This window comes from Parambassis ranga, chromosome 1 (genome assembly GCF_900634625.1).
Source record: "Parambassis ranga chromosome 1, fParRan2.1, whole genome shotgun sequence".
In the NCBI taxonomy this organism is placed as follows: domain Eukaryota; kingdom Metazoa; phylum Chordata; class Actinopteri; family Ambassidae; genus Parambassis; species Parambassis ranga.
This window is the reverse complement of record NC_041022.1, coordinates 14,814,597-14,832,081: the sequence shown is the minus strand read 5'-3', so window position 1 is coordinate 14,832,081 and position 17,485 is coordinate 14,814,597. Positions and strand designations below refer to the sequence as shown.

General features: G+C 47.3%; 5 non-coding genes across 5 annotated transcripts; all 5 read left to right on the top strand.

The window, feature by feature from the left end:
- Positions 1 to 3,034: 3,034 nt before the first annotated feature.
- On the top strand, positions 3,035 to 3,107 carry trnaa-agc (transfer RNA alanine (anticodon AGC)). The gene has a single exon. It is a non-coding gene; the product is annotated as a tRNA-Ala (tRNA).
- Positions 3,108 to 6,067: 2,960 nt separating this feature from the next.
- trnaa-agc (transfer RNA alanine (anticodon AGC)) lies at positions 6,068 to 6,140 on the top strand. Its single transcript has one exon. It is a non-coding gene; the product is annotated as a tRNA-Ala (tRNA).
- A 2,368-nt stretch (positions 6,141 to 8,508) lies between these two features.
- On the top strand, positions 8,509 to 8,581 carry trnaa-agc (transfer RNA alanine (anticodon AGC)). The gene has a single exon. It is a non-coding gene; the product is annotated as a tRNA-Ala (tRNA).
- Positions 8,582 to 14,138: 5,557 nt separating this feature from the next.
- Positions 14,139 to 14,211, top strand: trnaa-agc (transfer RNA alanine (anticodon AGC)). The gene has a single exon. It is a non-coding gene; the product is annotated as a tRNA-Ala (tRNA).
- Positions 14,212 to 16,795: 2,584 nt separating this feature from the next.
- Positions 16,796 to 16,868, top strand: trnaa-agc (transfer RNA alanine (anticodon AGC)). Its single transcript has one exon. It is a non-coding gene; the product is annotated as a tRNA-Ala (tRNA).
- The last annotated feature ends 617 nt before the right edge of the window (positions 16,869 to 17,485 follow it).

The following is a 17,485-nucleotide window of genomic DNA, read 5'->3' as shown; positions in this document are numbered from 1 at the left end:
GTTTCAGTTCAGTGGTTCTGCTACCATTACCTTTGGTCAAATCAATTTCCTTTCTTTTTAAAGGTAGGGTACGTAGAGAAGATTGAAGCAAGGCGTCTGGACTTGTGGAGTTTTCTAGAAGACGTTTCGCTGCTCATCCAAGCAGCTTCATCAGTTCTAACTGTTTGGTGGGGAAACATGGTTTATATGTGGTTACAGACCTATGTGGGTGTGTCTGGGTAAAAACTTAAAAACTGCAAAAACCATAGCACTAAATGTTACCATACTTACCTGTGATGTTCTGGCTGACTGGGCCAGGTGTGAAGAAGAAGGAGCAACACCACATCAGGAAGGCCCTGCAAACCTGTGGCTACCCGAAGTGGGCATTCATCAAAGCCACAAAAACAAAACCCCCCAACAACAAGAAGAAGGACAACAACCGGCGGAGAAAGAACATCTCCATTCCATATGTGTCAGGAGTATCAGAGAAACTCTGCAGGATCTTCAACAACCATGACATCCCGGTCCATTTCAAACCGATGACAACACTGAGACAGAAACTGGTTCACCCGAAGGACAAGATTCCCAGGGAGAAACACAGCAATGTGATATATGCAGTCCAGTGCAGTGAGGAATGCTCTGATCTGTACATTGGAGAAACTAAACAACCACTCCACAGAAGAATGGCTCAGCACAGGAGAGCCACCTCTTCAGGACAAGACTCAGCTGTTCACCTCCATCTCAAAGACAAAGGACACTCCTTTGAGGACAACAATGTTCACATTTTAGACAGGGAGGAAAGGTGGTATGAAAGAGGAGTCAAGGAAGCCATCTATGTTAAGCTGGAAAAACCTTCCCTTAACAGAGGTGGTGCCTCAGACATCATCTTTCTACCACACACAATGCAGTGATTCCATCCATTCCCAGGAAGTTTGCACATACTCACAGCAAGAACAAAGGGCTGTCAACCAGTCCCCCTCCGGCAGTTTCATAGTCGTTAGACACACCTGGCCCAGTCAGCCAGAACATCACAGGTAAGTATGGAAACATTTAGTGCTATTGTTTTTTCAGTTTTTAAGTTTTTACCCAGACCCACCCACATAGGTCTGTAACCACATATAAACCATGTTTCCCCACCAAACAGTTAGAACTGATGAAGCTGCTTGGATGAGCAGCGAAACGTCTTCTAGAAAACTCCACAAGTCCAGACGCCTTGCTTCAATCTTCTCTACGTATGATGACCTGGATGACTGAGAATCTTCATCAACAAAGGTAGGGTAGGAGATTTTGAAAACTCAGAGTCAGCCAGATTTCAAAAGTAAACACACACCCCTTTCTCTCAGAGCTCACCCCGAAGCCACGCCTCCCAATCACATGGACCAGGGCTCTAGAATAACTTTTTACACTGGTTGCACTGGTGCACCTAACTTTTTTCTTAGGTGCACCGGCACAAAATTTAGGTGCACTGCATCACCATTTCAGAGTTGCACTGCTTTCACCCTGAAGACAGACATCACCCTCAGGGCTCTAGAGTGGGACCAATTTGGGAGCACATGTGACTTAATTTCTCAATGGTGCAACCAAAAAATATCAAAGGTCGCACCAGTGCAACCAGCTGTTATAGGGAGAGACATTCTCCCCGCGACTTTTAAAAGTCTCCCTGTGGTCCAACAACAGACATACATCAGGCTCATATCGTGGTCTAAACCAATCAGAAACAGTCAAGGGCAGGACCCCGGGTGTGTAACTTTGAAAACCTGCAGTCAGCAGAGACCATCTGCCGAAAATCCAGAAGAAGAAGAAGAAGAGAGCGGACATATGCTGCGCAGAGCTGATGCTGTGTGCTAAAGCTTGTTCCATAGTCCACGAGAACAGAGAAATCTGTTACCCGAGGTGACGAGTACAAGAACAAAGTTTGTTTCGGCCCGGTTTTTAAAACGTGTGTGTACAACTCCTCATACTGCCCTCTCACTGCAGCGTGCAGCGTGCGAACACACAGAGACGCAGACAGACAGGGTTTAAAGACATTTCGCTGCTGAACAGCAGAAACCGCAGTTTAGGTGAACATGTAGCGGAGGAGCAGGATTTGTTGCTACTATGCGGGTTTTGCTAATTTGCTGTTGACCTGAATGAGTGACGATAACGAGCCAGTAATGTTCAGGGAGGGGGTGTGACTTGCTCGTAGCATTATAACAGACTGAACAGGTCTGACGGACAGTGTTATCTGACCTATTAAGCCCATTCATATGTACAAAATGTACTAATGCGTACAAAAATGTATGGATTAAGTGTGATGCGGTGCACCTAAATTTTGTGCTGGTGCACCTAAGAAAAAAAATTAGGCGCACCAGTGCAACAAGTTAGTCTAGAGCCCTGACCCTGAAGACAAAGTGTCTCCAGACTTCTTTTTTTCTGGAAGACCACATGAGGCAAAACATTGACGAAGGCCTGATGCAAGTGATGGCTGGAAACTCATCAAAGGGCTGTCAACCAGTCCCCCTCCGGTAGTCTCATAGTCGTTAGCCAGTCGTTAGACACACCTGGCACAGTCAGCCAGCTCATCACAAGTAATTATAAAAACATTTAGTGCTATTGTTTACTATTGTTGACAATTGCATTGTCAACCTTTTGTGCGTGAAGTGCGCTGCAGTGGGAGGGCCGTATGAGGAGTTCTGCACACACTCTTCTCGGGGAGTGTGATTACTCTGTGCCGAAATGAACTTTTTGTTCTTGCCACCCAGGGAACGAAAAATAAAGTTCTTTGTTCTCGTGGAGTATGGATCCAGCTTTAGGCTTAAGCTGGATCCATTCTCCACGAGAACAGAGAACTCCCTCCCCCTTGCCGACGTAACGCCTAAAAAAGGACGTCATTTTGTGGGCGGAACGCCGGCAGAGAGGAGCGAGTTCTCTGTTCTCGTGGAGTATGGATCCAGCTTTACTTCACACAAGAAGCTCCACAACTAGAAACACGACTCCACACACTAATTATAGAAGTGTAGAGAGTGGAGTATGAGCACTGCAGGAGATGCAATTCCTTTCCCCAAGACACAGTCAAGGGGAATTAGCTCAAATGGTAGAGCGCTCGCTTAGCATGCGAGAGGTAGCGGGATCGATGCCCGCATTCTCCAGACACTTTAGTTTTAATCAACAACCTACACATTCTTTATAGCTGCTCTAAGATGTCTAAGATTTCAAAAGTAAACACACACCCCTTTCTCTCAGAGCTCACCCCGAAGCCACGCCTCCCAATCACATGGACCAGGGCTCTAGAATAACTTTTTACACTGGTTGCACTGGTGCACCTAACTTTTTTCTTAGGTGCACCGGCACAAAATGTAGGTGCACCGCATCACCATTTCAGAGTTACACTGCTTTCACCCTGAAGACAGACATCACCCTCAGGGCTCTAGAGTGGGACCAATTTGGGAGCACATGTGACTTAATTTCTCAATGGTGCAACCAAAAAATATCAAAGGTCGCACCAGTGCAACCAGCTGTTATAGGGAGAGACATTCTCCACGACTTTTAAAAGTCTCCCTGTGGTCCAACAACAGACATACATCAGGCTCATATCGTGGTCTAAACCAATCAGAAACAGTGAAGGGCGGGACCCCGTGTGTGTAACTTTGAAAAACCTGTCTGCTGCAGTCAGCAGAGACCATCTGCCGAAAATCCAGAAGAAGAAGAAGAAGAAGAGAGCGGACATATGCTGCGCAGAGCTGATGCTGTGTGCTAAAGCTTGTTCCATAGTCCACGAAAACAGAGAAATCTGTTACCCGAGGTGACGAGTACAAGAACAAAGTTAGTTTTGGCCCGGTTTTTAAAACGTGTGTGTACAACTCCTCATACTGTCCTCTCACTGCAGCGCGCAGCGTGCGAACACACAGAGACGCAGACAGACAGGGCTTAAAGACATTTCACTGCTGAACAGCAGAAACCACAGTTTAGGTGAACATGTAGCGGAGGAGCAGGATTTGTTGCTACTATGCGGGTTTTGCTAATTTGCTGTTGACCTGAATGAGTGACGATAACGAGCCAGTAATGTTCGGGGAGGGGGTGTGACTTGCTCGTAGCATTATAACAGACTGAACAGGTCTGACGGACAGTGTTATCTGACCTGTGTGATTCATCCATGAAGGCTGATTCACTCTGACTGACAGCAGTTAGCTAGTTTTACGGAGTTATAGTACATGATGTATGCCCATTTAAAAAGTATTGGTATTATTCTGCTATAGTGGACCATTGTCTGCCAGTATGATATCTGTATACAGCTAAAACTGTGACAGACAGAATGAAAAGTCTGTCAGCTGGAGCTCAGCTTTAGAAAGAGAGGTGACACAGGAGAAACTGAGGAAGAGAGGTGAGAAGATTGAGAGAAGAGATACTGTAGCTGCATTAGAAACATGTGAAGAAAACAAAATATATATCTCAATCACAACTATTAAATAAATAATGGTGTATATAATTTTAATCATTTTTAATTCACATTGCCAGATAGATAAGTGAGGAGCGACAGCCTGAAAATACAGAGAGAAAGCAAACAGGGAAATGAAGAATGCTGTACTAACTTTGAATCTTCAGTATGGATTTCTGACAGGCAGACTTGTTGGCTAGTTTGTCCATAATTTGAATGAGTACTATTAAAATATTTATTTTTATTTATTTTCATTTACTTTTTATTTAACTGTGTTCATTATACAAGGTCCAAATTCATTTTAAGATGATATGTGATTATTAAGCCTGTGTACAAAATGTACTAATGCGTACAAAAATATATGGATTAAGTGTGATGCGGTGCACCTAAATTTTGTGCTGGTGCACCTAAGAAAAAAAATTAGGCGCACCAGTGCAACCAGTGCAAAAAGTTAGTCTAGAGCCCTGACCCTGAAGACAAAGTGTCTCCAGACACATGAGGCAAAACATTGACGAAGGCGTGACGCAAGTGATGGCTGGAAACTCATCAAAGGGCTGTCAACCAGTCCCCCTCCGGTAGTCTCATAGTCGTTAGCCAGTCGTTAGACACACCTGGCACAGTCAGCCAGCTCATCACAAGTAATTATAAAACATTTAGTGCTATTGTTTACTATTGTTGACAATTGCATTGTCAACCTTTTGTGCGTGAAGTGCGCTGCAGTGGGAGGGCCGTATGAGGAGTTCTGCACACACTCTTCTCGGGGAGTGTGATTACTCTGTGCCGAAATGAACTTTTTGTTCTTGCCACCCAGGGAACGAAAAATAAAGTTCTTTGTTCTCGTGGAGTATGGATCCAGCTTTAGGCTTAAGCTGGATCCATTCTCCACGAGAACAGAGAACTCCCTCCCCCTTGCCGACGTAACGCCTAAAAAAGGACGTCATTTTGTGGGCAGAACGCCGGCAGAGAGGAGCGAGTTCTCTGTTCTCGTGGAGTATGGATCCAGCTTTACTTCACACAAGAAGCTCCACAACTAGAAACACGACTCCACACCATTGACAGTAAAAAGTATGGACAGAGCCTCCGTGACGTCACCCGTTTGTTTCTGAAGAGCCGTTTTGAGTCTCAGTGGGAGGTTCCGGGACGTTGATGACCGCCGCCATGTTGGCAGCGTCACGTCAACTAAAACTCCGAATATGGACAAAGAGGGGGGGCACGAGCGGGGTTTAGGGGGGCGGGCGATCGTGGAAGCAGGAAACTCACGCTGTGATACGTCAACTGTCTGTCACTCAAGCGGCAACGCCCATAATTAGGCGTAATTTTAAGTCCGAATACAATTGAAACGAGTGAGTTGTAAAAAAATTCACCCCCCCTACAATTGACACTAGAAGAGAACCTATCATCTGAGACCACAGCGATTTTTTGTACCAGGCCGTAAACATGTTCTTTTCTGCTGTGAAATCGGCCATTTTAACATGGGAGTCTATGGGAAATGACTCGCTTTTGGAGCCAACCCCCAGCTGTTGCAGCGTGAATTACAAGTTTTGACACTTCTGCATGGGCTTCCACTTTGAGCCCCGAAGGTTGCCGCTTGCTCCACACACTAATTATAGAAGTGTAGAGAGTGGAGTATGAGCACTGCAGGAGCTGCAATTCCTTTCTCCTAGACACAGTCAAGGGGAATTAGCTCAAATGGTAGAGCGCTCGCTTAGCATGCGAGAGGTAGCGGGATCGATGCCCGCATTCTCCAGACACTTTAGTTTTAATCAACAACCTACACATTCTTTATAGCTGCTCTAAGATGTCTAAGATTTCAAAAGTAAACACACACCCCTTTCTCTCAGAGCTCACCCCGAAGCCACGCCTCCCAATCACATGGACCAGGGCTCTAGAAAAACTTTTTGCACTGGTTGCACTGGTGCACCTAACTTTTTTCTTAGGTGCACCGGCACAAAATTTAGGTGCACCGCATCACCATTTCAGAGTTGCACTGCTTTCACCCTGAAGACAGACATCACTCTCAGGGCTCTAGAGTGCGACCAATTTGGGAGCACATGTGACCTAATTTCTCAATGGTGCAACCAAAAAATATCAAAGGTCGCACCAGTGCAACCAGCTGTTATAGGGAGAGACATTCTCTGCGACTTTTAAAAGTCTCCCTGTGGTCCAACAACAGACATACATCAGGCTTATATCGTGGTCTAAACCAATCAGAAACAGTGAAGGGCAGGACCCCGGGTGTGTAACTTTGAAAACCTGCAGTCAGCAGAGACCATCTGCCGAAAATCCAGAAGAAGAAGAAGAAGAGCGCGGATTTTGTGCCGGTGCACCTAAGAAAAAAGTTAGGTGCACCAGTGCAACCAGTGTAAAAAGTTGTTCAGTTTAGGTGAACATGTAGCGGAGGAGCAGGATTTGTTGCTACTATGCGGGTTTTGCTAATTTGCTGTTGACCTGAATGAGTGACGATAACGAGCCAGTAATGTTCAGGGAGGGGGCGTGACTTGCTCGTAGCATTATAACAGACTGAACAGGTCTGACGGATAGTGTTATCTGACCTATTAAGCCCATTCATATGTACAAAATGTACTAATGCGTACAAAAATGTATGGATTAAGTGTGATGCGGTGCACCTAAATTTTGTGCTGGTGCACCTAAGAAAAAAAATTAGGCGCACCAGTGCAACAAGTTAGTCTAGAGCCCTGACCCTGAAGACAAAGTGTCTCCAGACTTCTTTTTTTCCGGAAGACCACATGAGGCAAAACATTGATGAAGGCCTGATGCAAGTGATGGCTGGAAACTCATCAAAGGGCTGTCAACCAGTCCCCCTCCGGTAGTCTCATAGTCGTTAGCCAGTCGTTAGACACACCTGGCACAGTCAGCCAACTCATCACAAGTAATTATAAAAACATTTAGTGCTATTGTTTGCTATTGTTGACAATTGCATTATCAACCTTTTGTGCGTGAAGTGCGCTGCAGTGGGAGGGCCGTATGAGGAGTTCTGCACACACGCTTCTCGGGGAGTGTGATTATTCTGTGCCGAAATGAACTTTTTGTTCTTGCCACCCAGGGAACGAAAAATAAAGTTCTTTGTTCTCGTGGAGGATGGATCCAGCTTTAGGCTTAAGCTGGATCCATTCTCCACGAGAACAGAGAACTCCCTCCCCCCTGCCAACGTAACGCCCAAAAAATGACGTCATTTTGTGGGCGAAACGCCGGCAGAGAGGAGCGAGTTCTCTGTTCTCGTGGAGTATGGATCCAGCTTTACTTCACACAAGAAGCTCCACAACTAGAAACACGACTCTCCACACTAATTATAGAAGTGTAGAGAGTGGAGTATGAGCACTGCAGGAGATGCAATTCCTTTCCCCAAGACACAGTCAAGGGGAATTAGCTCAAATGGTAGAGCGCTCGCTTAGCATGCGAGAGGTAACGGGATCGATGGGACACCCCTTTCTCTCAGAGCTCACCCCGAAGCCACGCCTCCCAATCACATGGACCAGGGCTCTAGAATAACTTTTTACACTGGTTGCACTGGTGCACCTAACTTTTTTCTTAGGTGCACCGGCACAAAATTTAGGTGCACCGCATCACTGTCAACCAGTCCCCCTCCGGTAGTCTCATAGTCGTTAGCCAGTCGTTAGACACACCTGGCACAGTCAGCCAGCTCATCACAAGTAATTATGAAAACATTTAGTGCTATTGTTTACTATTGTTGACAATTGCATTGTCAATCTTTTGTGTGTGAAGTGCACTGCAGTGGGAGGGCTGTATGAGGAGTTCTGCACACACTCTTCTCGGGGAGTGTGATTACTCTGTGCCGAAATGAACTGTTTGTTCTTGCCACCCAGGGAACGAAAAATAAAGTTCTTTGTTCTCGTGGAGTATGGATCCAGCTTTAGGCTTAAGCTGGATCCATTCTCCACGAGAACAGAGAACTCCCTCCCCCCTCCCTGCAGAGAGGAGCGAGTTCTCTGTTCTCGTGGAGTATGGATCCAGCTTTACTTCACACAAGAAGCTCCACAACTAGAAACACGACTCCACACACTAACTATAGAAGTGTGGAGAGTGGAGTATGAGCACTGCAGGAGATGCAATTCCTTTCCCCAAGACACAGTCAAGGGGAATTAGCTCAAATGGTAGAGCGCTCGCTTAGCATGCGAGAGGTAGCGGGATCGATGCCCGCATTCTCCAGACACTTTAGTTTTAATCAACAACCTACACATTCTTTATAGCTGCTCTAAGATGTCTAAGATTTCAAAAGTAAACACACACCCCTTTCTCTCAGAGCTCACCCCGAAGCCACGCCTCCCAATCACATGGACCAGGGCTCTAGAATAACTTTTTACACTGGTTGCACTGGTGCACCTAACTTTTTTCTTAGGTGCACCGGCACAAAATTTAGGTGCACCGCATCACCATTTCAGAGTTACACTGCTTTCACCCTGAAGACAGACATCACCCTCAGGGCTCTAGAGTGGGACCAATTTGGGAGCACATGTGACTTAATTTCTCAATGGTCCATCCATCCATCCATCTTCTACCGCTTATCCGGGGCCGGGTCGCGGGGGCAGCAGTCTAAGCAGGGACACCCAAACTTCCCTCTCACCAGACACTTCCTCCAGCTCCTCTGGGGGAATCCCGAGGCGTTCCCAGGCCAGCCGAGAGACATAGTCTCTCCACCGCGTCCTGGGTCTTCCCCGGGGCCTCCTCCCAGTGGGACATGCCCGGAACACCTCCCCAGGGAGGCGTCCAGGAGGCATCCGAACCAGATGCCCGAGCCACCTCAGCTGGCTCCTCTCGATGTGGAGGAGCAGCGGCTCTACTCCGAGCTCCTCTCGGGTGACTGAGCTTCTCACCCTATCTCTAAGGGAGCGCCCAGCCACCCTTCGAAGGAAACTCATTTCGGCCGCCTGTATTCGCGATCTCATTCTTTCGGTCACTACCCAAAGCTCATGACCATAGGTGAGGGTAGGAACGTAGATTGACCGGTAAATCGAGAGCCTCGCCTTCCGGCTCAGCTCCTTCTTCACCACAACAGACCGGTACAGCGACCGCATTACTGCGGAAGCTGCACCGATCCGTCTGTCAATCTCCCGCTCCATTTTCCCCTCACTCGTGAACGAGACCCCGAGATACACAAACTCCTCCACTTGGGGCAGGAGCTCTCCTCCTACCCAGAGAGGACAGACTACCTTTTTCCGGTCGAGAACCATGGCCTCAGACTTGGAGGTGCTGATTCTCATCCCAGCCGCTTCACACTCGGCTGCAAACCGTCCCAGTGCACACTGGAGGTCCCGGCTCGATGAAGCCAACAGGACAACATCATCTGCAAAAAGCAGAGATGAAATCCTATGGTTCCCGAACCAGATCCCCTCCGGTCCCTCGCTGCGCCTAGAAATTCTGTCCATAAAAATTATGAACAGAACCGGTGACAAAGGGCAGCCCTGCCGGAGTCCAACATGCACTGGGAACAGGTCTGACTTACTGCCGGCAATACGAACCAAACTCCTGCTCCGGCCATACAGGGACCTAACGGCCCTCAACAGAGGGCCACGGACCCCATACTCCCAGAGCACCTCCCACAAGATGCCGCGAGGGACACGGTCGAACGCCTTCTCCAAGTCCACAAAACACATGTGGACTGGTTGGGCGAACTCCCATGAACCCTCCAGCACCCTGCGGAGGGTATAGAGCTGGTCCAGTGTTCCGCGGCCAGGACGAAAACCACATTGCTCCTCCTTAATCCGAGGTTCGACTATAGGCCTAATTCTCCTCTCCAGTACCCTGGCGTAGACTTTCCCAGGGAGGCTGAGGAGTGTGATCCCCCTGTAGTTGGAGCACACCCTCCGGTCCCCCTTTTTAAAAAGAGGGACCACCACCCCGGTCTGCCAGTCCAGCGGCACTGCCCCCGATTGCCACGCGATGTTGCAGAGGCGTGTCAACCAAGACAGCCCCACAACATCCAGAGACTTAAGGTACCCAGGGCGAATCTCATCCACCCCCGGTGCCTTGCCGCCGGGGAGCTTTTTGACTACCTCGGCAACTTCAGCACAGGTGATGAACGAGTCCACCACTGAGTCATCAGCCTCCGCTTCCATAATGGAAGGCGTGTTGGTGGGATTGAGGAGGCCCTCAAAGTACTCTTTCCACCGTCCAACCACGCCCTCAGTCGAGGTCAACAGCTCCCCACCTCCACTGAATACAGTGTTGGCAGAGTACTGCTTCCCCCTCCTGAGGCGCCGGACGGTTTGCCAGAATCTCTTTGAGGCTGACCGATAGTCCTCCTCCATGGCCTCCCCGAACTCCTCCCAGGCCCGAGTTTTTGCCTCTACAACTGCCCTCGCTGCAGCACGCTTGGCCTGCCGATACCTATCAGCTGCTTCAGGAGTCCCACAAGCCAACCAGGCCCGATAGGACTCCTTCTTCAGCTTGACGGCATCCCTGACCTCCGGTGTCCACCACCGGGTCCGGGGATTGCCGCCACGACAGGCACCAGAGGCCTTGCGGCCGCAGCTTCGGACTGCTGCATCGACAATGGAGGTGGAAAACATAGTCCACTCCGACTCAATGTCTCCAGCCTCCCTCGGAATCTGGGTGAAGCTCTCCCGGAGGTGGGAGTTGAAGATCTCCCTAGCGGAGGGTTCGGCCAAACGCTCCCAGCAGACCCGCACAGTACGTTTGGGCCTGCCGGGCCCGTCCAGCCTCTTCCCCCGCCAACGGATCCAACTCACCACCAGGTAGTGATCAGTTGACAGCTCAGCCCCTCTCTTCACCCGAGTGTCCAAAACACAAGGTCGAAGGTCGGCTGACACGATTACAAAATCGATCATCGACCTCCGGCCTAGGGTGTCCTGGTGCCAGGTGCACCGATGGACAACCTTGTGCTCGAACATGGTGTTCGTTATGGACAAACCATGCCCAGCACAGAAGTCCAATAACAAAACACCACTCGGGTTCAGATCGGGGAGGCCGTTCCTCCCAATCACGCCTCTCCAGGTGTTACTGTCACTGCCCACGTGGGCGTTGAAGTCTCCCAGCAAGATGACAGAGTCCCCGGTTGGGGTGCCATCCAGCACCCCTCCCAGAGACTGTAAGAAGGTCAAGTACTCTACACTGCTGTTCGGCGCATACGCCGAAACCACAGTGAGAGACCTCTCCCCAACCCGGAGGCGCAGGGAGGCGACCCTCTCACATACTGGGGAAAACTCCAACACATGGCAGCTAAGCTGTGGGGCTATAAGCAAGCCCACACCAGCCCGCCGCCTCTCACCATGGGCAACTCCAGAATAGAAGAGAGTCCAACCCCTCTCAAGGAGTTGAGTTCCAGAACCCAAGCTGTGCGTGGAGGCGAGCCCGACTATATCTAGTCGGTACCGCTCGGCCTCCCGCACAAGCTCAGGCTCCTTCCCCCCCAGCGAGGTGACATTCCATGTCCCCAGAGCCAGTTTCTGTGTCCGGTGATCAGGTCGCCGAGGCCCCCGCCTTCGACTGCCACCCAATCCACTCTGCACCGGCCCCTTACGGTTCCTCCCACCGGTGGTGGGCCCATGGGAGGTCGGCCCCACGTCGCTCCTTCGGGCTAAGCCCGGCCGGGCCCCGTGGGGAAAGGCCCGGCCACCAGGCGCTCGCATTCCCCCCCCCGGCTGCGCCATACCGGGCGACGTCACGGTCCTTGATTTTGTTTGCCTCATAAGGGGGTTTTCTCAATGGTGCAACCAAAAAATATCAAAGGTCGCACCAGTGCAACCAGCTGTTATAGGGAGAGACATTCTCCGCGACTTTTAAAAGTCTCCCTGTGGTCCAACAACAGACATACATCAGGCTCATATCGTGGTCTAAACCAATCAGAAACAGTGAAGGGCGGGACCCTGTGTGTGTAACTTTGAAAAACCTGTCTGCTGCAGTCAGCAGAGACCATCTGCCGAAAATCCAGAAGAAGAAGAAGAAGAAGAGAGCGGACATATGCTGTGCAGAGCTGATGCTGTGTGCTAAAGCTTGTTCCATAGTCCACGAGAACAGAGAAATCTGTTACCCGAGGTGACGAGTACAAGAACAAAGTTAGTTTTGGCCCGGTTTTTAAAACGTGTGTGTACAACTCCTCATACTGTCCTCTCACTGCAGCGCGCAGCGTGCGAACACACAGAGACGCAGACAGACAGGGTTTAAAGACATTTCACTGCTGAACAGCAGAAACCACAGTTTAGGTGAACATGTAGCGGAGGAGCAGGATTTGTTGCTACTATGCGGGTTTTGCTAATTTGCTGTTGACCTGAATGAGTGACGATAACGAGCCAGTAATGTTCGGGGAGGGGGTGTGACTTGCTCGTAGCATTATAACAGACTGAACAGGTCTGACGGACAGTGTTATCTGACCTGTGTGATTCATCCATGAAGGCTGATTCACTCTGACTGACAGCAGTTAGCTAGTTTTACGGAGTTATAGTACATGATGTATGCCCATTTAAAAAGTATTGGTATTATTCTGCTATAGTGGACCATTGTCTGCCAGTATGATATCTGTATACAGCTAAAACTGTGACAGACAGAATGAAAAGTCTGTCAGCTGGAGCTCAGCTTTAGAAAGAGAGGTGACACAGGAGAAACTGAGGAAGAGAGGTGAGAAGATTGAGAGAAGAGATACTGTAGCTGCATTAGAAACATGTGAAGAAAACAAAATATATATCTCAATCACAACTATTAAATAAATAAATAATGGTGTATATAATTTTAATCATTTTTAATTCACATTGCCAGATAGATAAGTGAGGAGCGACAGCCTGAAAATACAGAGAGAAAGCAAACAGGGAAATGAAGAATGCTGTACTAACTTTGAATCTTCAGTATGGATTTCTGACAGGCAGACTTGTTGGCTAGTTTGTCCATAATTTGAATGAGTACTATTAAAATATTTATTTTTATTTATTTTCATTTACTTTTTATTTAACTGTGTTCATTATACAAGGTCCAAATTCATTTTAAGATGATATGTGATTATTAAGCCTGTGTACAAAATGTACTAATGCGTACAAAAATATATGGATTAAGTGTGATGCGGTGCACCTAAATTTTGTGCTGGTGCACCTAAGAAAAAAAATTAGGCGCACCAGTGCAACCAGTGCAAAAAGTTAGTCTAGAGCCCTGACCCTGAAGACAAAGTGTCTCCAGACACATGAGGCAAAACATTGACGAAGGCGTGACGCAAGTGATGGCTGGAAACTCATCAAAGGGCTGTCAACCAGTCTCCCTCCGGTAGTCTCATAGTCGTTAGCCAGTCGTTAGACACACCTGGCACAGTCAGCCAGCTCATCACAAGTAATTATAAAACATTTAGTGCTATTGTTTACTATTGTTGACAATTGCATTATCAACCTTTTGTGTGTGAAGTGCGCTGCAGTCGGAGGGCTGTATGAGGAGTTCTGCACACACGCTTCTCGGGGAGTGTGATTACTCTGTGCTGAAATGAACTTTTTGTTCTTGCCACCCAGGGAACGAAAAATAAAGTTCTTTGTTCTCGTGGAGTATGGATCCAGCTTTAGGCTTAAGCTGGATCCATTCTCCACGAGAACAGAGAACTCCCTCCACCCTGCCAATGTAACGCCCAAAAAATGTATGGAGTATGGATCCAGCTTTACTTCACACAAGAAGCTCCACAACTAGAAACACGACTCCACACACTAAATATAGAAGAGTAGAGAGTGGAGTATGAGCACTGCAGGAGCTGCAATTCCTTTCCCCAAGACACAGTCAAGGGGAATTAGCTCAAATGGTAGAGCGCTCGCTTAGCATGCGAGAGGTAGCGGGATCGATGCCCGCATTCTCCAGACACTTTAGTTTTAATCAACAACCTACACATTCTTTATAGCTGCTCTACTGCAAAGCAGATGCTTCCTTCCAACTAAACCCCAAGCAGAATTTCGTTGTCCAAAATAAAGACTATACTGGACTTTCCCCTCTCACCCTTTCCACAATGTGCTGACCAGTTACTAGGGATGGAACGGTTCACCAAATCCATGGTTCGGTTAATGTTTCTGAAGCCATGGTTTTCTACAGTGGCCGGGAGGTGCAAACCAAAATTACAAAACGCAAAACACTTTTACAAAGCTTGAAACAAATTAACATTTTGGAAAACATTTTTACATATCATAAAACAAAATTACATTGCAAAAACACATTTACAAATACCGAAACAGGGCTCTAGAGTGCGACCATTTTGGTCGCAAATGCGACCTAATTTCTCAAAGGTGCAACCAAAAATTATCAGAGGTCGCACTGGTACGACCAGTTGTTAGAGGGAGATACATTCTCCGCAACTCTTAAAAGTCTCCCTGTGGTCCAACAACAGACACCTCATATCGTGGTCTAAACCAATCAGAGACCGTGAAGGGCGGGGCCCTGGGGTATGTGTGTGTATCTTTGAAAACGTGTCTGCTGCAGTCAGACCGAGACCGCAGGAAATCCAGAAAAAGAAGAACACGGACATATGCTGCGCAGAGCTGATGCTGTGCGCTAAAGCTTGTTCCATACTCCACGAGAACAGAGAGATCTGTTCCCCGAGGTATCGGGAACAAGAACAAAGTTCGTTTCAGCCTGGACTTTTTGAAACGTGTGTGCTGAACTCATACGGCCCTCTCACTGCACCGCGCAGCGCGCACACAGACAGACAGGTATTAAAGACGTTTCGCTGCAGAAGCCGCAGTTCAGGTGAACATGCAGCGGAGGAGCAGGATTTGTTGCTACTATGCGGGTTTTGCTAATTTGCTTTTGACCTGAATGACGGGTCTGACGGACAGTGTTATCTGACCTGCGTGGTTCATCCATGAAGGCTGAGTCACTCTGACTGACAGCAGTCAGCTGGTTTTAAGGAGTTATAGTACATGGTTACATGATGAACGCCCATTTAAAAAAGTATTGTTATTATCCTGCTATAGCAGACCATTGTCTGCCAGTATGATATATGCATACAGCAGCTAAATCTGTAACAGACAGAATGAAGTAGCTCAGCTTTAGAAAGAGAGGAGACAGAGGCAGAGAGGAAGAGAGGTGAGGAAGATGAGAGAAGAGATACTGTAGCTGCATTAGAAACGTGTTGAAGAAAACAAAATATATATCTCAATCACAACTATTAAATAAATAATGGTGTATATAATTTTAATCATTTTTAATTCACATGGGCAGATAGATAAGTGAGGAGCAACAGCCAGAAAATACAGAGAGAAAGCAAACAGGGAAATGAAGAATGCTGTATGAACTTTGAATCTTCATTATGGATTTCTGACATGCAGACTTGTTGGCTAGTTTGTCCATAATTTGAATGAGTACTATCAGTACTTTATCAGTATTGAACCCTTTGTTAATTATACAAGGTCCAAATTCATTTTAAAGTGATATGTGATTATTAAGCCTATTCATATGTACAAAATGTACTGATGCATACAAAAATATACGGATGTGATGCGGTGCACCTAATATTTGTGCTGGTGCACCTAAGAAAAAAAGTTAGGTGCACCAGTGCAACCAGTGCAAAAAGTTAGTCTAGAGCCCTGCGAAACCGTTACATTAGTGAGTCTCAAAATCTACTTTGTTGTGTATAGAGTTTTTATGTCAAAATCAGAGTACACATTACAAAAGGTTGTTGATTAACACCTGCAACTCAATGTCGTGATGGTTTTAAATCAAATTGAAGGTAGTAAAAAAGGTATTAAAAAGTATTAAATTTAACTTAAGGATTATACCCTGTGTTTCACCCGAAGGATAAAACTCCCAGGGAGAGCAATGTAATATATATGCAGTCCAGTGCAGTGAGGAATGCTCCCATCTGTACATTGGAGAAACTAAACAACCATTCCACAGAAGAATGGCTCAGCACAGGAGAGCCACCTCCTCAGGACAAGACTCAGCTGTTCACCTCCACCAGAGAAAGGACACTCCTTTGAGGACAACAATGTCCACATCCTAGACAGAGAGGAAAGGTGGTTTGAAAGAGGACTCAAAGAAGCCATCTATGTTAAGCTGGAAAAACCTTCCCCTAACAGAACAGGTGGACTCAGACATCATCTTTCTACCACATACAATGCAGTGCTTCCATCCATTTCCAGAAAGTTTCACTTCAAGTCACATGCTCACAGCAAGAAAATGGGCTGTCAACCAGTCCCTTGTCCATCGTCGTTGTACTTCCTCCTGTTCTGCGAGAGCTGCAGAACAGGCGTTAAGAGAAAAAAATGACGTCATTTTGTGGGCGGAACGCCGGCAGAGAGGCGTGAGTACTCGTGGAGTATGGATCCAGCTTTACTTCACACAAGAAGCTCCACAACTAGAAACATGACTCCACACACTAATTATAGAAGTGTAGAGAGTGGAGTATGAGCACTGCAGGTGCTGCAATTCCTTTCTCCAAGACACAGTCAAGGGGAATTAGCTCAAATGGTAGAGCGCTCGCTTAGCATGCGAGAGGTAGCGGGATCGATGCCCGCATTCTCCAGACACTTTAGTTTTAATCAACAACCTACACATTCTTTATAGCTGCTCTATTGCAAAGCAGATGCCATATTTCAGTTCAGTGTTTCTGCTACCATTACCTTTGGTCAAATCAATTTCATTTCTTTTTAAAGGTAGGGTAGGAGATTTTGAAAAGTCAGCCAGATTTCGAAAGTAAACACACACCCCTTTCTCTCAGAGCTCACCCCGAAACCACGCCTCCCAATCACATGGACCAGGGCTCTAGAATAACATTTTACACTGGTTGCACTGGTGCACCTAACTTTTTTTCTTAGGTGCATCGGCACAAAATTTAGGTGCACCACATCACCATTTCAGAGTTACACTGCCTTCAGACATCACCCTGAAGACAAATTGTCTCCAGACTTCTTTTTTTCCTGAAGACCACATGGGGCAAAACATTGACGAAGGCCTGATGCAAGTGAGCATCTGTATTACCACAGACATTTATCTTATTTGCAGTGCAGCATGTCATTTCTGTCTGCATGGTTGTGCATTTACAATTCACCGCTGTTGTCTGCGCACAGATGTACAATGCACAAGGGGAATTAGCTCAAATGGTAGAGCGCTCGCTTAGCATGTGAGAGGTAGCGGGATCGA